Source organism: Drosophila mojavensis, unplaced genomic scaffold (genome assembly GCF_018153725.1).
Source record: "Drosophila mojavensis isolate 15081-1352.22 unplaced genomic scaffold, ASM1815372v1 contig_257, whole genome shotgun sequence".
NCBI lineage: Eukaryota > Metazoa > Arthropoda > Insecta > Diptera > Drosophilidae > Drosophila > Drosophila mojavensis.
In genome coordinates, this window is record NW_025318800.1 from 53196 (window position 1) to 80000 (window position 26805).

Here is a 26805-nt window from a genome sequence, read left to right on the forward strand (position 1 = left end):
ATTTCGTCGCTCTGCCAGTCCGTCATACTGTTGTTCAGTGTTTCTGTCATTTCATTGCTCTGTCAGTCAGTTGTATTGCTGTTCAGTGGCTCAGTCACTCTGTCATTTCGTCACTATGTCAGTCAGTTGTTCACTGGCTCTGTCACTCTGTCATTTCGTCGCTATGTCAGTCAGTCGCCCTGTTGTTCAGTGGCTCTGTCATTTCATTGCTCTGTCAGTCAGTTGTACTGTTGTTCAGTGACTCTGTCATTCTGTCAATTTGTTGCTTTGTCAGTCAGTCGTCCTGTTGTTCAGTGGCTCTGTTATTTCGTCGCTCTGTCAGTCAGTTGTACTGTTCGTCAGTGACTCTGTCACTCTGTCACTATGTCAATCTGTAACTCGGTCATTTCGTCGCTCTGTCAGTTAGTCGTCCTGTTGTTCACTGGCTCTGTCCTCTGTCATTTCGTCGCTCTGTCAGTCAGTTGTATTGCTGTTCAGTGGCTCAGTCACTCTGTCATTTCGTCACTATGTCAGTCAGTTGTTCAGTGGCTCTGTCACTCTGTCATTTCGTCGCTCTGTCAGTCAGTCGCCCTGTTGCTCAGTGACTCTGTCACTCTGTGAATCTGTCACTCGGTCAGTCCGTCATACTGTTGTTCAGTGACTCTGTCACTCTGTCATTTCGTCGCTCTGTCAGTCAGTCGTCCTGTTGTTCAGTGACTCTGTCACTCTGTCAATCTGTCACTTGGTCATTTCGTCACTATGTCAATCAGTTCTACTGTTGTTCAGTGGCTCTGTCACTCTGTCATTTTGTCGCTCTGTCATGTTGTCGCTCTGTCAGTGGCACTGTCGTTTTGTCGATTTGTTGCTCTGTCAGTCAGTTGTACTGTTGTTCAGTGACTCTGACATTCTGTCATTTTGTCGCTTTGTCAGTCAGTCGTCCTGTTGTTCAGTGACTCTGTCACTTTGTCGCTCGGTCATTTCGTCGCTGTCAGTCAGTCGTCCTGTTGTTTAGTGGCTCTGTCACTCAGTCATTTCGTTGTACTCTTCTTTAGTGGCTCTGTCACTCTGTCATTTCGTCACTCTGTCATGTTGTCGCTCTGTCAGTGGCACTGTCGTTTCGATCGATTTGTTGCTCAGTCACTTCTGTCGGTCCGTCGATCCGTTATACACTTCATTGTACTTCACTGGACTGCATGATCTGCTGATCCCCACCGTGCCTGGACGACTGAAGAAATGCTGCAGCTGCTGCCCTTTATATAGGGCGACTGAGACTCAAATTCAAGATCGCACTCAAATTTTGAGCCCGTTGCATTTGAGGTTTAGTTGACCACTGGGAAGACTCTCTGCTGATGCATTCTAGCTTCGTTTTACTGAAATATAACTGACAAATGATTCAGTAGCTAAGTCACTCTGTCATTTCGTCGCTCTGTCAGTAAGTCGTCCTGTTGTTCAGTGGCTCAGCCTTTCTGTCATTTCGTCCCTCTGTCAGTCAGTCGTCCTGTTGTTCAGTGGCTCTGTCATTTCATCGCTCTGTCAGTCAGTTCTACTGTTGTTCAGTGACCCTGTCATTCTGTCATATTGTCGCTTTGTCAGTCAGTCGTCCTGTTGTTCAGTGGCTCTCTTATTTCGTCGCTCTGTCAGTCAGTCGTCCTGTTGTTCAGTGACTCTGTCATTCTGTCATTTTGTCGCTCTATCAGTCCGTTGTACTGTTGTTCAATGACTCTGTTATTCTGTCATTTTGTCGCTTTGTATATTCAGTGATATTCAGTGGCTCTGTTATTTCGTCGCTCTGTCAGTCAGTTGTACTGTTCGTGAGTGACTCTGTCACTCTGTCACTATGTCAATCTGTCACTCGGTCATTTCGTCGTTCTGTCAGTTAGACGTCCTGTTGTTCACTGGCTCTGTCACTCTGTCAATCTGTCACTCGGTCATTTCGTCGCTCTGCCAGTCCGTCATACTGTTGTTCAGTGTTTCTGTCATTTCATTGCTCTGTCAGTCAGTTGTATTGCTGTTCAGTGGCTCAGTCACTCTGTCATTTCGTCACTATGTCAGTCAGTTGTTCAGTGGCTCTGTCACTCTGTCATTTCGTCGCTCTGTCAGTCAGTCGCCCTGTTGTTCAGTGGCTCTGTCACTCTGTCAATCTGTCACTCGGTCATTTCGTCGCTCTGCCAGTCCGTCATACTGTTGTTCAGTGTTTCTGTCATTTCATTGCTCTGTCAGTCAGTTGTATTGCTGTTCAGTGGCTCAGTCACTCTGTCATTTCGTCACTATGTCAGTCAGTTGTTCACTGGCTCTGTCACTCTGTCATTTCGTCGCTATGTCAGTCAGTCGCCCTGTTGTTCAGTGGCTCTGTCATTTCATTGCTCTGTCAGTCAGTTGTACTGTTGTTCAGTGACTCTGTCATTCTGTCAATTTGTTGCTTTGTCAGTCAGTCGTCCTGTTGTTCAGTGGCTCTGTTATTTCGTCGCTCTGTCAGTCAGTTGTACTGTTCGTCAGTGACTCTGTCACTCTGTCACTATGTCAATCTGTAACTCGGTCATTTCGTCGCTCTGTCAGTTAGTCGTCCTGTTGTTCACTGGCTCTGTCCTCTGTCATTTCGTCGCTCTGTCAGTCAGTTGTATTGCTGTTCAGTGGCTCAGTCACTCTGTCATTTCGTCACTATGTCAGTCAGTTGTTCAGTGGCTCTGTCACTCTGTCATTTCGTCGCTCTGTCAGTCAGTCGCCCTGTTGCTCAGTGACTCTGTCACTCTGTGAATCTGTCACTCGGTCAGTCCGTCATACTGTTGTTCAGTGACTCTGTCACTCTGTCATTTCGTCGCTCTGTCAGTCAGTCGTCCTGTTGTTCAGTGACTCTGTCACTCTGTCAATCTGTCACTTGGTCATTTCGTCACTATGTCAATCAGTTCTACTGTTGTTCAGTGGCTCTGTCACTCTGTCATTTTGTCGCTCTGTCATGTTGTCGCTCTGTCAGTGGCACTGTCGTTTTGTCGATTTGTTGCTCTGTCAGTCAGTTGTACTGTTGTTCAGTGACTCTGACATTCTGTCATTTTGTCGCTTTGTCAGTCAGTCGTCCTGTTGTTCAGTGACTCTGTCACTTTGTCGCTCGGTCATTTCGTCGCTGTCAGTCAGTCGTCCTGTTGTTTAGTGGCTCTGTCACTCAGTCATTTCGTTGTACTCTTCTTTAGTGGCTCTGTCACTCTGTCATTTCGTCACTCTGTCATGTTGTCGCTCTGTCAGTGGCACTGTCGTTTCGATCGATTTGTTGCTCAGTCACTTCTGTCGGTCCGTCGATCCGTTATACACTTCATTGTACTTCACTGGACTGCATGATCTGCTGATCCCCACCGTGCCTGGACGACTGAAGAAATGCTGCAGCTGCTGCCCTTTATATAGGGCGACTGAGACTCAAATTCAAGATCGCACTCAAATTTTGAGCCCGTTGCATTTGAGCTTTAGTTGACCACTGGGAAGACTCTCTGCTGATGCATTCTAGCTTCGTTTTACTGAAATATAACTGACACATGATTCAGTGGCTCAGTCACTCTGTCATTTCGTCGATTTGTCAGTCAGTCGTCCTGTTGTTCAGTGGCTCTGTCGTCCTGTTCACTCTTTCATTTCGTCACTATGTCAGTCAGTTGTATTGTTGTTCAGTGGCTCAGTCACTCTGTCCTTTCGTCACTATGTCAGTCAGTTGTATTGTTGTTCAGTGGCTCTGTCACTCTGTCATTTCGTCGCTCTGTCAGTCAGTCGTCCTGTTGTTCAGCGACTCGGTCACTCTGTCAATCTGTCACTTGGTCATTTCGTCGCTCTGTCAGTCAGTCATACTGTTGTACAGAGGCTCTGTCACTCGGTCATTTCATCGCTCTGTCAGTCAGTCGTTCTGTTGTTCAGTGTCACTTTGTCGCTCGGTCATTTCGTCGCTGTCAGTTAGTCGTCCTGTTGTTTAGAGGCTCTGTCATTTCGTTGTACTGTTGTTTAGTGGCTCTGTCACTCTGTCATTTCGTCGCTCTTTTAGTCAGTTGAACTGTTCTTTAGTGGCTCTGTCACTCTCTCATTTCGTTGTACTGTTGTTTAGTGGCTCTGTCACTCTGTCATTTCGTCGCTCTTTTAGTCAGTTGTACTGTTCTTTAGTGGCTCTGTCACTCTGTCATTTCGTCGCTCTGTCATGTTGTCGCTCTGTCAGTGGCACTGTCGTTTCGATCGAGTCACTTCTGTCGGTCCGTCGATCCGTTATACACTTCACTTCACTGGACTGCATGATCTGCTGATCACCACCGTGCCTGGACGACTGAAGAAATGCTGCAGCTGCTGCCCTTTATATAGGGCGACTGAGACTCAAATTCAAGATCGCACTCAAATTTTGAGCCCGTTGCATTTGAGGTTTAGTTGACCACTGGGAAGACTCTCTGCTGATGCATTCTAGCTTCGTTTTACTGAAATATAACTGACAAATGATTCAGTAGCTAAGTCACTCTGTCATTTCGTCGCTCTGTCAGTAAGTCGTCCTGTTGTTCAGTGGCTCAGCCTTTCTGTCATTTCGTCCCTCTGTCAGTCAGTCGTCCTGTTGTTCAGTGGCTCTGTCATTTCATCGCTCTGTCAGTCAGTTCTACTGTTGTTCAGTGACCCTGTCATTCTGTCATATTGTCGCTTTGTCAGTCAGTCGTCCTGTTGTTCAGTGGCTCTCTTATTTCGTCGCTCTGTCAGTCAGTCGTCCTGTTGTTCAGTGACTCTGTCATTCTGTCATTTTGTCGCTCTATCAGTCCGTTGTACTGTTGTTCAATGACTCTGTTATTCTGTCATTTTGTCGCTTTGTATATTCAGTGATATTCAGTGGCTCTGTTATTTCGTCGCTCTGTCAGTCAGTTGTACTGTTCGTGAGTGACTCTGTCACTCTGTCACTATGTCAATCTGTCACTCGGTCATTTCGTCGTTCTGTCAGTTAGACGTCCTGTTGTTCACTGGCTCTGTCACTCTGTCAATCTGTCACTCGGTCATTTCGTCGCTCTGCCAGTCCGTCATACTGTTGTTCAGTGTTTCTGTCATTTCATTGCTCTGTCAGTCAGTTGTATTGCTGTTCAGTGGCTCAGTCACTCTGTCATTTCGTCACTATGTCAGTCAGTTGTTCAGTGGCTCTGTCACTCTGTCATTTCGTCGCTCTGTCAGTCAGTCGCCCTGTTGCTCAGTGACTCTGTCACTCTGTGAATCTGTCACTCGGTCAGTCCGTCATACGTTGTTGTTCAGTGACTCTGTCACTCTGTCATTTCGTCGCTCTGTCAGTCAGTCGTCCTGTTGTTCAGTGGCTCAGCCTTTCTGTCATTTCGTCCCTCTGTCAGTCAGTCGTCCTGTTGTTCAGTGGCTCTGTCATTTCATCGCTCTGTCAGTCAGTTCTACTGTTGTTCAGTGACTCTGTCATTCTGTCATATTGTCGCTTTGTCAGTCAGTCGTCCTGTTGTTCAGTGGCTCTGTTATTTCGTCGCTCTGTTATTTCGTCGCTCTGTCAGTCAGTCGTCCTGTTGTTCAGTGATTCTGTCATTCTGTCATTTTATCGCTCTATCAGTCCGTTGTACTGTTGTTCAATGACTCTGTTATTCTGTCATTTTGTCGCTTTGTATATTCAGTGATATTCAGTGGCTCTGTTATTTCGTCGCTCTGTCAGTCAGTTGTACTGTTCGTCAGTGACTCTGTCACTATGTCAATCTGTAACTCGGTCATTTCGTCGCTCTGTCAGTTAGTCGTCCTGTTGTTCACTGGCTCTGTCCTCTGTCATTTCGTCGCTCTGTCAGTCAGTTGTATTGCTGTTCAGTGGCTCAGTCACTCTGTCATTTCGTCACTATGTCAGTCAGTTGTTCAGTGGCTCTGTCACTCTGTCATTTCGTCGCTCTGTCAGTCAGTCGCCCTGTTGCTTAGTGACTCTGTCACTCTGTGAATCTGTCACTCGGTCAGTCCGTCATACTGTTGTTCAGTGACTCTGTCACTCTGTCATTTCGTCGCTCTGTCAGTCAGTCGTCCTGTTGTTCAGTGACTCTGTCACTCTGTCAATCTGTCACTTGGTCATTTCGTCACTATGTCAATCAGTTCTACTGTTGTTCAGTGGCTCTGTCACTCTGTCATTTTGTCGCTCTGTCATGTTGTCGCTCTGTCAGTGGCACTGTCGTTTTGTCGATTTGTTGCTCTGTCAGTCAGTTGTACTGTTGTTCAGTGACTCTGACATTCTGTCATTTTGTCGCTCTGTCAGTCAGTCGTTCTGTTGTTCAGTGTCACTTTGTCGCTCGGTCATTTCGTCGCTGTCAGTTAGTCGTCCTGTTGTTTAGAGGCTCTGTCATTTCGTTGTACTGTTGTTTAGTGGCTCTGTCACTCTGTCATTTCGTCGCTCTGTCATGTTGTCGCTCTGTCAGTGGCACTGTCGTTTCAATCGAGTCACTTCTGTCGGTCCGTCGATCCGTTATACACTTCACTTCACTGGACTGCATGATCTGCTGATCACCACCGTGCCTGGACGACTGAAGAAATGCTGCAGCTGCTGCCCTTTATATAGGGCGACTGAGACTCAAATTCAAGATCGCACTCAAATTTTGAGCCCGTTGCATTTGAGGTTTAGTTGACCACTGGGAAGACTCTCTGCTGATGCATTCTAGCTTCGTTTTACTGAAATATAACTGACAAATGATTCAGTAGCTAAGTCACTCTGTCATTTCGTCGCTCTGTCAGTAAGTCGTCCTGTTGTTCAGTGGCTCAGCCTTTCTGTCATTTCGTCCCTCTGTCAGTCAGTCGTCCTGTTGTTCAGTGGCTCTGTCATTTCATCGCTCTGTCAGTCAGTTCTACTGTTGTTCAGTGACCCTGTCATTCTGTCATATTGTCGCTTTGTCAGTCAGTCGTCCTGTTGTTCAGTGGCTCTCTTATTTCGTCGCTCTGTCAGTCAGTCGTCCTGTTGTTCAGTGACTCTGTCATTCTGTCATTTTGTCGCTCTATCAGTCCGTTGAACTGTTGTTCAATGACTCTGTTATTCTGTCATTTTGTCGCTTTGTATATTCAGTGATATTCAGTGGCTCTGTTATTTCGTCGCTCTGTCAGTCAGTTGTACTGTTCGTGAGTGACTCTGTCACTCTGTCACTATGTCAATCTGTCACTCGGTCATTTCGTCGTTCTGTCAGTTAGACGTCCTGTTGTTCACTGGCTCTGTCACTCTGTCAATCTGTCACTCGGTCATTTCGTCGCTCTGCCAGTCCGTCATACTGTTGTTCAGTGTTTCTGTCATTTCATTGCTCTGTCAGTCAGTTGTATTGCTGTTCAGTGGCTCAGTCACTCTGTCATTTCGTCACTATGTCAGTCAGTTGTTCAGTGGCTCTGTCACTCTGTCATTTCGTCGCTCTGTCAGTCAGTCGCCCTGTTGCTCAGTGACTCTGTCACTCTGTGAATCTGTCACTCGGTCAGTCCGTCATACTGTTGTTCAGTGACTCTGTCACTCTGTCATTTCGTCGCTCTGTCAGTCAGTCGTCCTGTTGTTCAGTGGCTCAGCCTTTCTGTCATTTCGTCCCTCTGTCAGTCAGTCGTCCTGTTGTTCAGTGGCTCTGTCATTTCATCGCTCTGTCAGTCAGTTCTACTGTTGTTCAGTGACTCTGTCATTCTGTCATATTGTCGCTTTGTCAGTCAGTCCTCCTGTTGTTCAGTGGCTCTGTTATTTCGTCGCTCTGTTATTTCGTCGCTCTGTCAGTCAGTCGTCCTGTTGTTCAGTGATTCTGTCATTCTGTCATTTTATCGCTCTATCAGTCCGTTGTACTGTTGTTCAATGACTCTGTTATTCTGTCATTTTGTCGCTTTGTATATTCAGTGATATTCAGTGGCTCTGTTATTTCGTCGCTCTGTCAGTCAGTTGTACTGTTCGTCAGTGACTCTGTCACTCTGTCACTATGTCAATCTGTAACTCGGTCATTTCGTCGCTCTGTCAGTTAGTCGTCCTGTTGTTCACTGGCTCTGTCCTCTGTCATTTCGTCGCTCTGTCAGTCAGTTGTATTGCTGTTCAGTGGCTCAGTCACTCTGTCATTTCGTCACTATGTCAGTCAGTTGTTCAGTGGCTCTGTCACTCTGTCATTTCGTCGCTCTGTCAGTCAGTCGCCCTGTTGCTTAGTGACTCTGTCACTCTGTGAATCTGTCACTCGGTCAGTCCGTCATACTGTTGTTCAGTGACTCTGTCACTTTGTTGCTCGGTCATTTCGTCGCTCTGTCAGTCAGTCGTCCTGTTGTTCAGTGACTCTGTCACTCTGTCAATCTGTCACTTGGTCATTTCGTCACTATGTCAATCAGTTCTACTGTTGTTCAGTGGCTCTGTCACTCTGTCATTTTGTCGCTCTGTCATGTTGTCGCTCTGTCAGTGGCACTGTCGTTTTGTCGATTTGTTGCTCTGTCAGTCAGTTGTACTGTTGTTCAGTGACTCTGACATTCTGTCATTTTGTCGCTTTGTCAGTCAGTCGTCCTGTTGTTCAGTGGCTCTGTCACTCTGTCATTTCGTTGTACTCTTCTTTAGTGGCTCTGTCACTCTGTCATTTCGTCACTCTGTCATGTTGTCGCTCTGTCAGTGGCACTGTCGTTTCGATCGATTTGTTGCTCAGTCACTTCTGTCGGTCCGTCGATCCGTTATACACTTCACTGCACTTCACTGGACTGCATGATCTGCTGATCCCCACCGTGCCTGGACGACTGAAGAAATGCTGCAGCTGCTGCCCTTTATATAGGGCGACTGAGACTCAAATTCAAGATCGCACTCAAATTTTGAGCCCGCTGCATTTGAGGTTTAGTTCACCACTGGGAAGACTCTCTGCTGCTGCTTTCTAGCTTCGTTTTACTGAAATATAACTGACACATGATTCAGTGGCTCAGTCACTCTGTAATTTCGTCGATTTGTCAGTCAGTCGTCCTGTTGTTCAGTGGCTCTGTCGTCCTGTTCACTCTTTCATTTCGTCACTATGTCAGTCAGTTGTATTGTTGTTCAGTGGCTCAGTCACTCTGTCATTTCGTCACTATGTCAGTCAGTTGTATTGTTGTTCAGTGGCTCTGTCACTCTGTCATTTCGTCGCTCTGTCAGTCAGTCGTCCTGTTGTTCAGCGACTCGGTCACTCTGTCAATCTGTCACTTGGTCATTTCGTCGCTCTGTCAGTCAGTCATACTGTTGTTCAGAGGCTCTGTCACTCGGTCATTTCGTCGCTCTGTCAGTCAGTCGTTCTGTTGTTCAGTGTCACTTTGTCGATCGGTCATTTCGTCGCTGTCAGTTAGTCGTCCTGTTGTTTAGAGGCTCTGTCATTTCGTTGTACTGTTGTTTAGTGGCTCTGTCACTCTGTCATTTCGTCCCTCTTTTAGTCAGTTGTACTGTTCTTTAGTGGCTCTGTCACTCTGTCATTTCGTTGTACTGTTGTTTAGTGGCTCTGTCACTCTGTCATTTCGTCGCTCTTTTAGTCAGTTGTACTGTTCTTTAGTGGCTCTGTCACTCTGTCATTTCGTCGCTCTGTCATGTTGTCGCTCTGTCAGTGGCACTGTCGTTTCGATCGAGTCACTTCTGTCGGTCCGTCGATCCGTTATACACTTCACTTCACTGGACTGCATGATCTGCTGATCCCCACCGTGCCTGGACGACTGAAGAAATGCTGCAGCTGCTGCCCTTTATATAGGGCGACTGAGACTCAAATTCAAGATCGCACTCAAATTTTGAGCCCGTTGCATTTGAGCTTTAGTTGACCACTGGGAAGACTCTCTGCAGCTGCTTTCTAGCTTCGTTTTACTGAAATATAACTGACAAATGATTCAGTAGCTAAGTCACTCTGTCATTTCGTCGCTCTGTCAGTCAGTCGTCCTGTTGTTCAGTGGCTCAGCCTTTCTGTCATTTCGTCCCTCTGTCAGTCAGTCGTCCTGTTGTTCAGTGGCTCTGTCATGTCATCGCTCTGTCAGTCAGTTCTACTGTTGTTCAGTGACTCTGTCATTCTGTCATATTGTCGCTTTGTCAGTCAGTCGTCCTGTTGTTCAGTGGCTCTGTTATTTCGTCGCTCTGTCAGTCAGTCGTCCTGTTGTTCAGTGACTCTGTCATTCTGTCATTTTGTCGCTCTATCAGTCCGTTGTACTGTTGTTCAGTGCCTCTGTCATTCTGTCATTTTGTCGATTTGTCAGTCAGTCGTCCTGTTGTTCAGTGGCTCTGTCGTCCTGTTCACTCTTTCATTTCGTCACTATGTCAGTCAGTTGTATTGTTGTTCAGTGGCTCAGTCACTCTGTCATTTCGTCACTATGTCAGTCAGTTGTATTGTTGTTCAGTGGCTCTGTCACTCTGTCATTTCGTCGCTCTGTCAGTCAGTCGTCCTGTTGTTCAGCGACTCGGTCACTCTGTCAATCTGTCACTTGGTCATTTCGTCGCTCTGTCAGTCAGTCATACTGTTGTTCAAAGGCTCTGTCACTCGGTCATTTCGTCGCTCTGTCAGTCAGTCGTTCTGTTGTTCAGTGTCACTTTGTCGCTCGGTCATTTCGTCGCTGTCAGTTAGTCGTCCTGTTGTTTAGAGGCTCTGTCATTTCGTTGTACTGTTGTTTAGTGGCTCTGTCACTCTGTCATTTCGTCGCTCTTTTAGTCAGTTTACTGTTCTTTAGTGGCTCTGTCACTCTGTCTTTTCGTCGCTCTGTCAGTCAGTCGTCCTGTTGTTCAGTGACTCTGTCACTTTGTCGCTCGGTCATTTCGTCGCTGTCAGTCAGTCGACCTGTTGTTTAGGGGCTCTGTTACTCTGTCATTTCGTTGTACTGTTGTTCAGTGGCTCTGTCACTCTGTCATTTCGTCGCTCTTTTAGTCAGTTGTACTGTTCTTTAGTGGCTCTGTCACTCTGTCAGTCCGTTGTACTGTTGTTCAGTGGCTCTATCACTCTGTCAGTCAGTTCTGTTGTTCAGCGGCTAGTCACTCTGTCATTTCGTCGCTCTGTCAGTCAGTTGTATTGCTTTTCAGTGGCTCTGTCACTCTGTCATTTCGTCGCTCTGTCAGTCCGTTATACTGTTGTTCAGTGACTCTGTCACTTTGTTGCTCGGTCATTTCGTCGCTCTGTCAGTCAGTCGTCCTGTTGTTCAGCGACTCGGTCACTCTGTCAATCTGTCACTCTGTCATTTCGTCGCTCTGTCAGTCAGTCATACTGCTGTTCAGAGGCTCTGTCACTCGGTCATTTCGTCGCTCTGTCAGTCAGTCGTTCTGTTGTTCAGTGTCACTTTGTCACTCTGTCATTTCGTCGCTCTGTCATGTTGTCGCTCTGTCAGTGGCACTGTCGTTGCGATCGATTTGTTGCTCAATCACTTCTGTCGGTTCGTCGATCCGTTATACACTTCACTTCACTTCACTGGACTGCATGATCTGCTGATCCCCACTGTGCCTGGACGACTGAAGAAATGCTGCAGCTGCTGCCCTTTATATGGGGCGACTGAGACTCAAATTCAAGATCGCACTCAAATTTTGAGCCCGTTGCATTTGAGCTTTAGTTGACCACTGGGAAGACCCTCTGCTGCTGCTTTCTAGCTTCGTTTTACTGAAATATAACTGACAAATAATTCAGTGGCTCAGTCACTCTGTCATTTCGTCGCTCTGTCAGTCAGTTGTACTGTTGTTCAGTGCCTCTGTCATTCTGTCATTTTGTCGCTTTGTCAGTCAGTCGTCCTGTTGTTCAGTGGCTCTGTTATTTCGTCGCTTTGTCTGTCAGTCAGTATTCCTGTTGTGCAGTGACTCTGTCATTTTGTCGCTCTGTCAGTCAGTTGTATTGTTGTTCAGTGGCTCTGCCACTCTGTCACTATGTCAGTCAGTTGTTCAGTGGCTCTGTCACTCTGTCATTTCGTCGCTCTGTCAGTCAGTCGCCCTGTTGTTCAATGACTCTGTCATTCAGTCATTTTGTCGCTCTGTCAGTCAGTTGTAGTGTTGTTCAGTGACTCTGTCATTCTGTCATTTTGTCGCTTTGTCAGTCATTCGTCCTGTTGTTCAGTGGCTCTGTTATTTCGTCGCTCTGTCTGTCAGTCAGTATTCCTGTTGTACAGTGACTCTGTCATTCTGTCATTTTGTCGCTCTGTCAGTCAGTTGTACTGTTGTTCAGTGACTCTGTCATTCTGTCATTTTGTCGCTTTGTCAGTCAGTCGTCCTGTTGTTCAGTGGCTCTGTTATTTCGTCGCTCTGTCTGTCAGTCAGTATTCCTGTTGTTCAGTGACTCTGTCATTCTGTCATTTTGTCGCTCTGTCAGTCAGTTGTATTGTTTTTCAGTGGCTCTGTCACTCTGTCATTTCGTCGCTCTGTCAGTCAGTCGCCCTGTTGCTCAGTGATTCTGTCGCTCTGTGAATCTGTCACTCGGTCATTTCGTCGGTCTGTCAGTCCGTCATACTGTTGTTCAGTGACTCTGTCACTTTGTGGCTCAGTCACTCTGTCATTTCGTCGCTCTGTCAGTCAGTTGTATTGTTGTTCAGTTTCTCAGTCACTCTGTCATTTCGTCACTATGTCAGTCAGTTGTATTGTTGTTCAGTGGCTCTGTTACTCTGTCATTTTGTCGCTCTGTCAGTCAGTCGTCCTGTTGTTCAGTGACTCTGTCACTCTGTCATTTCGTTGTACTCTTCTTTAGTGGCTCTGTCACTCTGTCATTTCGTCACTCTGTCATGTTGTCGCTCTGTCAGTGGCACTGTCGTTGCGATCGATTTGTTGCTCAATCACTTCTGTCGGTTCGTCGATCCGTTATACACTTCACTTAACTTCACTGGACTGCATGATCTGCTGATCCCCACCGTGCCTGGACGACTGAAGAAATGCTGCAGCTGCTGCCCTTTATATAGGGCGACTGAGACTCAAATTCAAGATCGCACTCAAATTTTGAGCCCGTTGCATTTGAGGTTTAGTTCACCACTGGGAAGACTCTCTGCTGCTGCTTTCTAGCTTCGTTTTACTGAAATATAACTGACACATGATTCAGTGGCTCAGTCACTCTGTCATTTCGTCGATTTGTCAGTCAGTCGTCCTGTTGTTCAGTGGCTCTGTCGTCCTGTTCACTCTTTCATTTCGTCACTATGTCAGTCAGTTGTATTGTTGTTCAGTGGCTCTGTCACTCTGTCATTTCGTCGCTCTGTCAGTCAGTCGTCCTGTTGTTCAGCGACTCGGTCACTCTGTCAATCTGTCACTTGGTCATTTCGTCGCTCTGTTAGTCAGTCATACTGTTGTTCAGAGGCTCTGTCACTCGGTCATTTCGTCGCTCTGTCAGTCAGTCGTCCTGTTGTTCAGCGACTCGGTCACTCTGTCAATCTGTCACTTGGTCATTTCGTCGCTCTGTCATGTTGTCGCTCTGTCAGTGGCACTGTCGTTGCGATCGATTTGTTGCTCAATCACTTCTGTCGGTTCGTCGATCCGTTATACACTTCACTTCACTTCACTGGACTGCATGATCTGCTGATCCCCACCGTGCCTGGACGACTGAAGACATGCTGCAGCTGCTGCCCTTTATATGGGGCGACTGAGACTCAAATTCAAGATCGCACTCAAATTTTGAGCCCGTTGCATTTGAGCTTTAGTTGACCACTGGGAAGACCCTCTGCTGCTGCTTTCTAGCTTCGTTTTACTGAAATATAACTGACAAATAAATCAGTGGCTCAGTCACTCTGTCATTTCGTCGCTCTGTCAGTCAGTTGTACTGTTGTTCAGTGCCTCTGTCATTCTGTCATTTTGTCGCTTTGTCAGTCAGTCGTCCTGTTGTTCAGTGGCTCTGTTATTTCGTCGCTCTGTCTGTCAGTCAGTATTCCTGTTGTTCAGTGACTCTGTCATTCTGTCATTTTGTCGCTCTGTCAGTCAGTTGTATTGTTGTTCAGTGGCTCTGCCACTCTGTCACTATGTCAGTCAGTTGTTCAGTGGCTCTGTCACTCTGTCATTTCGTCGCTCTGTCAGTCAGTCGCCCTGTTGTTCAGTAGCTCTGTCATTTCATCGCTCTGTCAGTCAGTCATACTGTTGTTCAATGACTCTGTCATTCAGTCATTTTGTCGCTCTGTCAGTCAGTTGTAGTGTTGTTCAGTGACTCTGTCATTCTGTCATTTTGTCGCTTTGTCAGTCAGTCGTCCTGTTGTTCAGTGGCTCTGTTATTTCGTCGCTCTGTCTGTCAGTCAGTATTCCTGTTGTTCAGTGACTCTGTCATTCTGTCATTTTGTCGCTCTGTCAGTCAGTTGTATTGTTTTTCAGTGGCTCTGTCACTCTGTCATTTCGTCGCTCTGTCAGTCAGTCGCCCTGTTGCTCAGTGATTTTGTCACTCTGTGAATCTGTCACTCGGTCATTTCGTCGCTCTGTCAGTCCGTCATACTGTTGTTCAGTGACTCTGTCACTTTGTGGCTCAGTCACCCTGTCATTTCGTCGCTCTGTCAGTCAGTTGTATTGTTGTTCAGTGGCTCAGTCACTCTGTCATTTCGTCACTATGTCAGTCAGTTGTATTGTTGTTCAGTGGCTCAGTCACTCTGCCATTTCGTCGATTTGTCAGTCAGTCGTCCTGTTGTTCAGTGGTTCTGTCGTCCTGTTCACTCTTTCATTTCGTCACTATGTCAGTCAGTTGTATTGTTGTTCAGTGGCTCAGTCACTCTGTCATTTCGTCACTATGTCAGTCAGTCGTCCTGTTGTTCAGCGACTCGGTCACTCTGTCAATCTGTCACTTGGTCATTTCGTCGCTCTTACAGTCAGTCATACTGTTGTTCAGAGGCTCTGTCACTCGGTCATTTCGTCGCTCTGTCAGTCAGTCGTTCTGTTGTTCAGTGTCACTTTGTCGCTCGGTCATTTCGTCGCTGTCAGTTAGTCGTCCTGTTGTTTAGAGGCTCTGTCATTTCGTTGTACTGTTGTTTAGTGGCTCTGTCACTCTGTCATTTCGTCGCTCTTTTAGTCAGTTGTACTGTTCTTCAGTGGCTCTGTCACTCTGTCAGTCCGTTGTACTGTTGTTCAGTGGCTCTATCACTCTGTCAGTCAGTTGTACTGTTGTTCAGCGGCTAGTCACTCTGTCATTTCGTCGCTGTCAGTCAGTTGTATTGCTTTTCAGGGGCTCTGTCACTCTGTCATTTCGTCGCTCTGTCAGTCAGTCGTCCTGTTGCTCAGTGACTCTGTGAATCTGTCACTCGGTCATTTCGTCGCTCTGTCAGTCCGTCATACTGTTGTTCAGTGACTCTGTCACTTTGTTGCTCGGTCATTTCGTCGCTCTGTCAGTCAGTCGTCCTGTTGTTCAGCGACTCGGTCACTCTGTCAATCTGTCACTCTGTCATTTCGTCGCTCTGTCAGTCAGTCATACTGCTGTTCAGAGGCCCTGTCACTCGGTCATTTCGTCGCTCTGTCAGTCAGTCGTTCTGTTGTTCAGTGTCACTTTGTCACTCTGTCATTTCGTCGCTCTGTCATGTTGTCGCTCTGTCAGTGGCACTGTCGTTGCGATCGATACACTTCACTTCACTTCACTGGACTGCATGATCTGCTGATCCCCACCGTGCCTGGACGACTGAAGAAATGCTGCAGCTGCTGCCCTTTATATGGGGCGACTGAGACTCAAATTCAAGATCGCACTCAAATTTTGAGCCCGTTGCATTTGAGCTTTAGTTGACCACTGGGAAGACCCTCTGCTGCTGCTTTCTAGCTTCGTTTTACTGAAATATAACTGACAAATAATTCAGTGGCTCAGTCACTCTGTCATTTCGTCGCTCTGTCAGTCAGTTGTACTGTTGTTTTGTGCCTCTGTCATTCTGTCATTTTGTCGCTTTGTCAGTCAGTCGTCCTGTTGTTCAGTGGCTCTGTTATTTCGTCGCTCTGTCTGTCAGTCAGTATTCCTGTTGTTCAGTGACTCTGTCATTCTGTCATTTTGTCGCTCTGTCAGTCAGTTGTATTGTTGTTCAGTGGCTCTGCCACTCTGTCACTCAGTTGTTCAGTGGCTCTGTCACTCTGTCATTTCGTCGCTCTGTCAGTCAGTCGCCCTGTTGTTCAGTAGCTCTGTCATTTCATCGCTCTGTCAGTCAGTCATACTGTTGTTCAATGACTATGTCATTCAGTCATTTTGTCGCTCTGTCAGTCAGTTGTAGTGTTGTTCAGTGACTCTGTCATTCTGTCATTTTGTCGCTTTGTCAGTCATTCGTCCTGTTGTTCAGTGGCTCTGTTATTTCGTCGCTCTGTCTGTCAGTCAGTATTCCTGTTGTTCAGTGACTCTGTCATTCTGTCATTTTGTCGCTCTGTCAGTCAGTTGTATTGTTTTTCAGTGGCTCTGTCACTCTGTCATTTCGTCGCTCTGTCAGTCAGTCGCCCTGTTGCTCAGTGATTCTGTCACTCTGTGAATCTGTCACTCGGTCATTTCGTCGCTCTGTCAGTCCGTCATACTGTTGTTCAGTGACTCTGTCACTTTGTGGCTCAGTCACTCTGTCATTTCGTCGCTCTGTCAGTCAGTTGTATTGTTGTTCAGTGGCTCAGTCACTCTGTCATTTCGTCACTATGTCAGTCAGTTGTATTGTTGTTCAGTGGCTCAGTCACTCTGCCATTTCGTCGATTTGTCAGTCAGTCGCCCTGTTGCTCAGTGACTCTGTCATTTCATCGCTCTGTCAGTCAGTCATACTGTTGTTCAATGACTCTGTCATTCAGTCATTTCGTCGCTCTGTCAGTCAGTCGTTCTGTTGTTCAGTGTCACTTTGTTGCTCGGTCATTTCGTCGCTCTGTCAGTCAGTCGTTCTGTTGTTCAGCGACTCGGTCACTCTGTCAATCTGTCACTTGGTCATTTCGTCGCTCTGTTAGTCAGTCATACTGTTGTTCAGAGGCTCTGTCACTCAGTCATTTCGTCGCTCTGTCAGTCAGTCGTTCTGTTGTTCAGTGTCACTTTGTCGCTCGGTCATTTCGTCGCTGTCAGTAAGTCATCCTGTTGTTTAGAGGCTCTGTCATTTCGTTGTACTGTTGTTCACTAAACATGTCACTCTGTCATTTCGTCGCTCTTTTAGTCAGTTGTACTGTTCTTTAGTGGCTCTGTCACTCTGTCAGTCCGTTGTACTGTTGTTCAGTGGCTCTATCACTCTGTCAGTCAGTTCTGTTGTTCAGCGGGTAGTCACTCTGTCATTTCGTCGCTCTGTGAGTCAGTTGTACTGTTGTTCAGTGCCTCTGTCATTCTGTCATTTTGTCGCTTTGTCAGTCAGTCGTCCTGTTGTTCAGTGGCTCTGTTATTTCGTCGCTCTGTCTGTCAGTCAGTATTCCTGTTGTTCAGTGACTCTGTCATTCTGTCATTTTGTCGCTCTGTCAGTCAGTTGTATTGTTGTTCAGTGGCTCTGCCACTCTGTCACTATGTCAGTCAGTTGTTCAGTGGCTCTGTCACTCTGTCATTTCGTCGCTCTGTCAGTCAGTCGCCCTGTTGTTCAGTAGCTCTGTCATTTCATCGCTCTGTCAGTCAGTCATACTGTTGTTCAATGACTCTGTCATTCAGTCATTTTGTCGCTCTGTCAGTCAGTTGTAGTGTTGTTCAGTGACTCTGTCATTCTGTCATTTTGTCGCTTTGTCAGTCATTCGTCATGTTGTTCAGTGGCTCTGTTATTTCGTCGCTCTGTCTATCAGTCAGTATTCCTGTTGTACAGTGACTCAGTCACTCTGTCATTTCGTCGCTCTGTCAGTCAGTTGTACTGTTGTTCAGTGCCTCTGTCATTCTGTCATTTTGTCGCTTTGTCAGTCAGTCGTCCTGTTGTTCAGTGGCTCTGTTATTTCGTCGCTCTGTCTGTCAGTCAGTATTCCTGTTGTTCAGTGACTCTGTCATTCTGTCATTTTGTCGCTCTGTCAGTCAGTTGTATTGTTTTTCAGTGGCTCTGTCACTCTGTCATTTCGTCGCTCTGTCAGTCAGTCGCCCTGTTGCTCAGTGACTCTGTCACTCTGTGAATCTGTCACTCGGTCATTTCGTCGCTCTGTCAGTCCGTCATACTGTTGTTCAGTAACTCTGTCACTTTGTGGCTCAGTCACCCTGTCATTTCGTCGCTCTGTCAGTCAGTTGTATTGTTGTTCAGTGGCTCAGTCACTCTGTCATTTCGTCACTATGTCAGTCAGTTGTATTGTTGTTCAGTGGCTCAGTCACTCTGCCATTTCGTCGATTTGTCAGTCAGTCGTCCTGTTGTTCAGTGGCTCTGTCGTCCTGTTCACTCTTTCATTTCGTCACTATGTCAGTCAGTTGTATTGTTGTTCAGTGGCTCAGTCACTCTGTCATTTCGTCACTATGTCAGTCAGTTGTATTGTTGTTCAGTAGCTCTGTCACTCTGTCATTTCGTCGCTCTGTCAGTCAGTCGTCCTGTTGTTCAGCGACTCGGTCACTCTGTCATTTCGTCACTATGTCAGTCAGTTGTATTGTTGTTCAGTAGCTCTGTCACTCTGTCATTTCGTCGCTCTGTCAGTCAGTCGTCCTGTTGTTCAGTGGCTCTGTCGTCCTGTTCACTCTTTCATTTCGTCACTATGTCAGTCAGTTGTATTGTTGTTCAGTGGCTCAGTCACTCTGTCATTTCGTCACTATGTCAGTCAGTTGTATTGTTGTTCAGTAGCTCTGTCACTCGGTCATTTCGTCGCTCTGTCAGTCAGTCGTTCTGTTTTTCAGTGTCACTTTGTCGCTCGGTCATTTCGTCCCTGTCAGTTAGTCGTCCTGTTGTTTAGAGGCTCTGTCATTTCGTTGTACTGTTGTTTAGTGGCTCTGTCACTCTGTCAGTCAGTTGTACTGTTGTTCAGCGGCTAGTCACTCTGTCATTTCGTCGCTCTGTCAGTCAGTTGTATTGCTTTTCTGGGGCTCTGTCACTCTGTCATTTCGTCGCTCTGTCAGTCAGTTCTACTCTTGTTCAGTGGTCTGTCACTCTGTCAGTCAGTTGTATTGTTTTTCAGTGGCTCTGTCACTCTGTCATTTCGTCGGTCTGTCAGTCAGTCGCCCTGTTGCTCAGTGACTCTGTCACTCTGTGAATCTGTCACTCGGTCATTTCGTCGCTCTGTCAGTCCGTCATACTGTTGTTCAGTGGCTCTGTCACTCGGTCATTTCGTCGCTCTGTCAGTCAGTCGTCCTGTTGTTCAGCGACTCGGTCACTCTGTCAATCTGTCACTTGGTCATTTCGTCGCTCTGTCAGTCAGTCATACTGCTGTTCAGAGGCTCTGTCACTCGGTCATTTCGTCGCTCTGTCAGTCAGTCGTTCTGTTGTTCAGTGTCACTTTGTCGCTCGGTCATTTCGTCGCTGTCAGTTAGTCGTCCTGTTGTTTAGAGGCTCTGTCATTTCGTTGTACTGTTGATTAGTGGCTCTGTCACTCTGTCATTTCGCCGCTCTTTTAGTCAGTTGTACTGTTCTTTAGTGGCTCTGTCACTCTGTCATTTCGTTGTACTGTTCTTTAGTGGCTCTGTCACTCTGTCATTTCGTCGCACTGTCATGTTGTCGCTCTGTCAGTGGCACTGTCGTTGCGATCGATTTGTTGCTCAATCACTTCTGTCGGTTCGTCGATCCGTTATACACTTCACTTCACTTCACTGGACTGCATGATCTGCTGATCCCCACCGTGCCTGGACGACCGAAGAAATGCTGCAGCTGCTGCCCTTTATATGGGGCGACTGAGACTCAAATTCAAGATCGCACTCAAATTTTGAGCCCGTTGCATTTGAGCTTTAGTTGACCACTGGGAAGACCCTCTGCTGCTGCTTTCTAGCTTCGTTTTACTGAAATATAACTGACAAATAATTCAGTGGCTCAGTCACTCTGTCATTTCGTCGCTTTGTCAGTCAGTCGTCCTGTTGTTCAGTGGCTCTGTTATTTCGTCGCTCTGTCTGTCAGTCGTCCTGTTGTTCAGCGACTCGGTCACTCTGTCAATCTGTCACTCTGTCATTTCGTCGCTCTGTCAGTCAGTCATACTGTTGTTCAGAGGCTCTGTCACTCGGTCGTTTCGTCGCTCTGTCAGTCAGTCGTTCTGTTGTTCAGTGTCACTTTGTTGCTCGGTCATTTCGTCGCTCTGTCAGTCAGTCGTCCTGTTGTTCAGCGACTCGGTCACTCTGTCACTTGGTCTCTGTTAGTTAGTCATACTGTTGTTCAGAGGCTCTGTCACTCGGTCATTTCGTCGCTCTGTCAGTCAGTCGTTCTGTTGTTCAGTGTCACCTTGTCGCTCGGTCATTTCGTCACTGTCAGTTAGTCGTCCTGTTGTTTAGAGGCTCTGTCATTTCGTTGTACTGTTGTTTAGTGGCTCTGTCACTCTGTCATTTCGTCGCTCTTTTAGTCAGTTGTACTGTTCTTTAGTGGCTCTGTCACTATGTCAGTCCGTTGTACTGTTGTTCAGTGGCTCTATCACTCTGTCAGTCAGTTGTACTGTTGTTCAGCGGCTAGTCACTCTGTCATTTCGTCGCTCTGTCAGTCAGTTGTATTGCTTTTCAGGGGCTCTGTCACTCTGTCATTTCGTCGGTCTGTCAGTCAGTCGCCCTGTTGCTCAGTGACTCTGTCACTCTGTGAATCTGTCACTCGGTCATTTCGTCGCTCTGTCAGTCCGTCATACTGTTGTTCAGTGACTCTGTCACTTTGTTGCTCGGTCATTTCGTCGCTCTGTCAGTCAGTCGTCCTGTTGTTCAGCGACTCGGTCACTCTGTCAATCTGTCACTTGGTCATTTCGTCGCTCTGTCAGTCAGTCATACTGCTGTTCAGAGGCTCTGTCACTCGGTCATTTCGTCGCTGTCAGTTAGTCGTCCTGTTGTTTAGAGGCTCTGTCATTTCGTTGTACTGTTGTTTAGTGGCTCTGTCACTCTGTCATTTCGTCGCTCTTTTAGTCAGTTGTACTGTTCTTTAGTGGCTCTGTCACTCTGTCAGTCCGTTGTACTGTTGTTCAGTGGCTCTATCACTCTGTCAGTCAGTTGTACTGTTGTTCAGCGGCTAGTCACTCTGTCATTTCGTCGCTCTGTCAGTCAGTTGTATTGCTTTTCAGGGGCTCTGTCACTCTGTCATTTCGTCGCTCTGTCAGTCAGTTCTACTCTTGTTCAGTGGCTCAGTCACTTTGCCATTTCGTCGATTTGTCAGTCCGTCATACTGTTGTTCAGTGACTCTGTCAGTTTGTTGCTCGGTCATTTCGTCGCTCTGTCAGTCAGTCGTCCTGTTGTTCAGCGACTCGGTCACTCTGTCAATCTGTCACTTGGTCATTTCGTCGCTCTGTCAGTCAGTCATACTGTTGTTCAGAGGCTCTGTCACTCGGTCATTTCGTCGCTCTGTCAGTCAGTTGTAGTGTTGTTCAGTGACTCTGTCATTCTGTCATTTTGTCGCTTTGTCAGTCATTCGTCATGTTGTTCAGTGGCTCTGTTATTTCGTCGCTCTGTCTATCAGTCAGTATTCCTGTTGTACAGTGACTCAGTCACTCTGTCATTTCGTCGCTCTGTCAGTCAGTTGTACTGTTGTTCAGTGCCTCTGTCATTCTGTCATTTTGTCGCTTTGTCAGTCAGTCGTCCTGTTGTTCAGTGGCTCTGTTATTTCGTCGCTCTGTCTGTCAGTCAGTATTCCTGTTGTTCAGTGACTCTGTCATTCTGTCATTTTGTCGCTCTGTCAGTCAGTTGTATTGTTTTTCAGTGGCTCTGTCACTCTGTCATTTCGTCGCTCTGTCAGTCAGTCGCCCTGTTGCTCAGTGACTCTGTCACTCTGTGAATCTGTCACTCGGTCATTTCGTCGCTCTGTCAGTCCGTCATACTGTTGTTCAGTAACTCTGTCACTTTGTGGCTCAGTCACCCTGTCATTTCGTCGCTCTGTCAGTCAGTTGTATTGTTGTTCAGTGGCTCAGTCACTCTGTCATTTCGTCACTATGTCAGTCAGTTGTATTGTTGTTCAGTGGCTCAGTCACTCTGCCATTTCGTCGATTTGTCAGTCAGTCGTCCTGTTGTTCAGTGGCTCTGTCGTCCTGTTCACTCTTTCATTTCGTCACTATGTCAGTCAGTTGTATTGTTGTTCAGTGGCTCAGTCACTCTGTCATTTCGTCACTATGTCAGTCAGTTGTATTGTTGTTCAGTAGCTCTGTCACTCTGTCATTTCGTCGCTCTGTCAGTCAGTCGTCCTGTTGTTCAGCGACTCGGTCACTCTGTCATTTCGTCACTATGTCAGTCAGTTGTATTGTTGTTCAGTAGCTCTGTCACTCTGTCATTTCGTCGCTCTGTCAGTCAGTCGTCCTGTTGTTCAGTGGCTCTGTCGTCCTGTTCACTCTTTCATTTCGTCACTATGTCAGTCAGTTGTATTGTTGTTCAGTGGCTCAGTCACTCTGTCATTTCGTCACTATGTCAGTCAGTTGTATTGTTGTTCAGTAGCTCTGTCACTCGGTCATTTCGTCGCTCTGTCAGTCAGTCGTTCTGTTGTTCAGTGTCACTTTGTCGCTCGGTCATTTCGTCCCTGTCAGTTAGTCGTCCTGTTGTTTAGAGGCTCTGTCATTTCGTTGTACTGTTGTTTAGTGGCTCTGTCACTCTGTCAGTCAGTTGTACTGTTGTTCAGCGGCTAGTCACTCTGTCATTTCGTCGCTCTGTCAGTCAGTTGTATTGCTTTTCTGGGGCTCTGTCACTCTGTCATTTCGTCGCTCTGTCAGTCAGTTCTACTCTTGTTCAGTGGTCTGTCACTCTGTCAGTCAGTTGTATTGTTTTTCAGTGGCTCTGTCACTCTGTCATTTCGTCGGTCTGTCAGTCAGTCGCCCTGTTGCTCAGTGACTCTGTCACTCTGTGAATCTGTCACTCGGTCATTTCGTCGCTCTGTCAGTCCGTCATACTGTTGTTCAGTGGCTCTGTCACTCGGTCATTTCGTCGCTCTGTCAGTCAGTCGTCCTGTTGTTCAGCGACTCGGTCACTCTGTCAATCTGTCACTTGGTCATTTCGTCGCTCTGTCAGTCAGTCATACTGCTGTTCAGAGGCTCTGTCACTCGGTCATTTCGTCGCTCTGTCAGTCAGTCGTTCTGTTGTTCAGTGTCACTTTGTCGCTCGGTCATTTCGTCGCTGTCAGTTAGTCGTCCTGTTGTTTAGAGGCTCTGTCATTTCGTTGTACTGTTGATTAGTGGCTCTGTCACTCTGTCATTTCGCCGCTCTTTTAGTCAGTTGTACTGTTCTTTAGTGGCTCTGTCACTCTGTCATTTCGTTGTACTGTTGTTTAGTGGCTCTGTCACTTTGTCATTTCGTCGTTCTTTTAGTCAGTTGTACTGTTCTTTAGTGGCTCTGTCACTCTGTCATTTCGTCGCACTGTCATGTTGTCGCTCTGTCAGTGGCACTGTCGTTGCGATCGATTTGTTGCTCAATCACTTCTGTCGGTTCGTCGATCCGTTATACACTTCACTTCACTTCACTGGACTGCATGATCTGCTGATCCCCACCGTGCCTGGACGACCGAAGAAATGCTGCAGCTGCTGCCCTTTATATGGGGCGACTGAGACTCAAATTCAAGATCGCACTCAAATTTTGAGCCCGTTGCATTTGAGCTTTAGTTGACCACTGGGAAGACCCTCTGCTGCTGCTTTCTAGCTTCGTTTTACTGAAATATAACTGACAAATAATTCAGTGGCTCAGTCACTCTGTCATTTCGTCGCTTTGTCAGTCAGTCGTCCTGTTGTTCAGTGGCTCTGTTATTTCGTCGCTCTGTCTGTCAGTCAGTATTCCTGTTGTTCAGTGACTCTGTCATTCTGTCATTTTGTCGCTCTGTCAGTCAGTTGTATTGTTGTTCAGTGGCTCAGTCACTCTGTCATTTCGTCACTATGTCAGTCAGTTGTATTGGTTGTAGTATGTTGTATGTCATATAAGCATATGCTCACAGTATTGTAGTGTATACAATATATGAAGTTGACATATGCCTAAAATATAAGTAAGAGTATCATGCTCACAACATAGCAACACTTTGTTGCTTTACTTATATTATAACAGCTATACATAAGCGCCGTAATATGATCGGTCACTTATGTATAGACTGGCCTGCAGCGTGGGATCTGCAACGTAAGCATTGTTACGCTCTTGTCCACGCCGCAGCTTATACGCTAAATGTATATGCCTTCTGCATATGCATACAAACATATATACACACACATACAGCATGTTATATACTCCCATTCTGCCGCTGCTATAAGCGACAGAATTCTTTATGTAAACTTTATGTACTTTAGGCTAAGACATTATTTGAATAAAATACGGAGAGCATTCGCTGTCCAGAACTCAAAGATAATAGATTGGTTCATTTTATTACATGGCGACCGTGACAGTTGTTACTGTCTGGCGTCACTTTCATATTTCGTGTCAAAAACTTAAGACTTAAATAAGTGTTACGTGGCTGCCAAATTGTTATGCTGATCTGAAAAAAAAATCCTCAGCCTTGTGGGTATAAAAGCCGACTCCAAGCGTCTGACCCATGCCATCAACAAAAAACAACAAAATGCAACAAAAACAACAACAGCAGCAACAGCAGCAACAGCAGCGTAATAGTGACACCAAAAACAACAAAATTGCAGCAAAAACAACAACAGCAGCAACAGCAGCGTAATAGTGACACCAAAAACAACAAAACTGCAACAAAACAACAACAGCAACAACAGCAGCAACAGCAGCGCAACAGTGACAACAAAAACAACAAACCTGCAACAAAACAACAACAGCAACAACAGCAGCAACAGCAGCGCAACAGCGACAACAAAAACAACAAACCTGCAACAAAACAACAACAGCAACAACAGCAACAACAGCAACAACAGCAGCGCAGTAGTGCCAACAAAAACAACAAAGCAAAAACAAAAAAAAAACAACAATAGCCGCAGCAACAGCGGACATCAGCGTTTATAATCATCTATAAATATAGAAGCCTGTGCAGACCAGCACCGGCCACGCCCAGCGCGCCAAGTTGGGCCCCGGAAGCAAATGACGAAAACAACAATGAGCCGCAGCAACATCGGACATCAGCGGCCATAATCATCTATAAATATAGAAGCCTGTGCAGACCAGCACCGGCCACGCCCAGCGCGCCAAGCTGGGCCCGGGAACCGACAGCGCTACTTAGAGCGCGCAACGTTATAGGCTATATATTAAGATATAAAATTTAATTTTAATTATACATTGTAAAATTGTACTACTGAGCGACGATTGCGTTGCTCGGTATAGCGCATGGCCCGTAAAGCCATGCAAAATTTAGACAGGAAGACCACTGCGTTGGTCGAATAGGAAAAAATAATAAAAAAAAAAAAAAATAAAAAAATAATAATAATTGATACAAAAAAAAAAAAAAGGGGAAATGATAGAAATTTAAAACAGAAATAAAAAAAAAAAAAAAAAAATATAGATAGACTTCTATATATATATATATATGTATATGTGAATAAATTATATTCTTAAATGAACGATAAAAAAAAATGAAAAGAAAACTAGGCGCAGTGGAGTCTTACATAGAATAAAGAAACGTAAGGCCGAACTGCATAGGCTACTGTATGGACCCCAACAACTAAGTTGGGATACATCAGTAAAATTACAGGCGGAGATCGAATTTCTCGACTCCGAAGAAAAAAAATTTAAAAAAACAAATCTGCCAGTTCAGATAAGGTTAACGGTAGTAAAAATATTGAAAAACTGGCAGATAGAGTAGAGGTTGTCGAACCACAACCAAAGAAACAATTGCCCGTACTAAAAAAGAGGTGTCCAGCAGACTGCGAGGGCCCTCTTTTTTAGTCCTTATTTGTCTATTCATGCACAGAGGTGCGTAAATGACACACAAAATTTTTTGTTTGACTAAGAGAAATTTGAAAATAAATTTATTTCATAATATACTTATAAAATTAAATGATTAGAATATAAGAATAAAAAAAAAAAAGAAAACCTTTTAAATAAAAAAAAAAAAAAACATAATAATAAACAAAATAGAAAATTTACTTTAAGAGATTGACTTAAGAGAAATTTGAAAATAAATTTATTTCATAATATACTTATAAAATTAAATGATTAGAATATAAGAATAAAAAAAAAAAAAGAGAAAACCTTTTAAATAAAAAAAAAAAAAAACATAATAATAAACAAAATAGAAAATTTACTTTAAAAGATCAAAATGGGAGGCAAAACCTCAAAGGCTGCTGATAATACAGCAAATGTGGTCAATGTTGTAGAAGTCATGGATACCACACCACATCTAGAAACGCATACACTGCTACTAGCTCTGTTGGTGGCCTTAACGGCTTTAAATCTGTTAATGAAAGCGTATCTATTGTACAAGCGTACACTAAAAAAACGGTATCTAAGTCGTGCAAACGATTTAGATAAAGTTTAAAATCCGAATATTATCTGACATATTGCAGAATTCGCCAATACGAACTATAATTGATGGAATGGTCAGAAATTGTGACCAACATCAAACAACAACGTGTAGAGTTTGACAAATCGTTTAAGTGCCTCAATAAGAGCGCCTCGATAACAATTCAAACAAAAATAAAACATGTGCAAAATTTGGTTGAAATCTACAACAACGTTCGTCAGATAGTAACGCACCAAGACTTACGCAATTGCACCACACTCAAGTAAATGATGTACTTAAAAGGCTGAGAGAAAACCTTCTATACATCTCAGAAAGGCACAAAATAGATATATTCGTGCCGAATATTCTTAATACGCCCGCTACTTTCCATGTGTCTGAAATTGATATAAAAATACAACAAGACACAATGGCCCAAACTGTCGTAGATTTCTTAAAGTTAGCTTCATCACTCATGCCAGAGTTCGATGGAAAAGCTGAAAATCTACGTAGTTTCGTGGATGCTTTGGAACTTATAGATTCCCTAAAGGGCAGCCACGAAGCAGTTGCCATAAACCTAATAAAGACTAAACTGAAGGGTAACGCACGTAATTTGATAAGCAATGA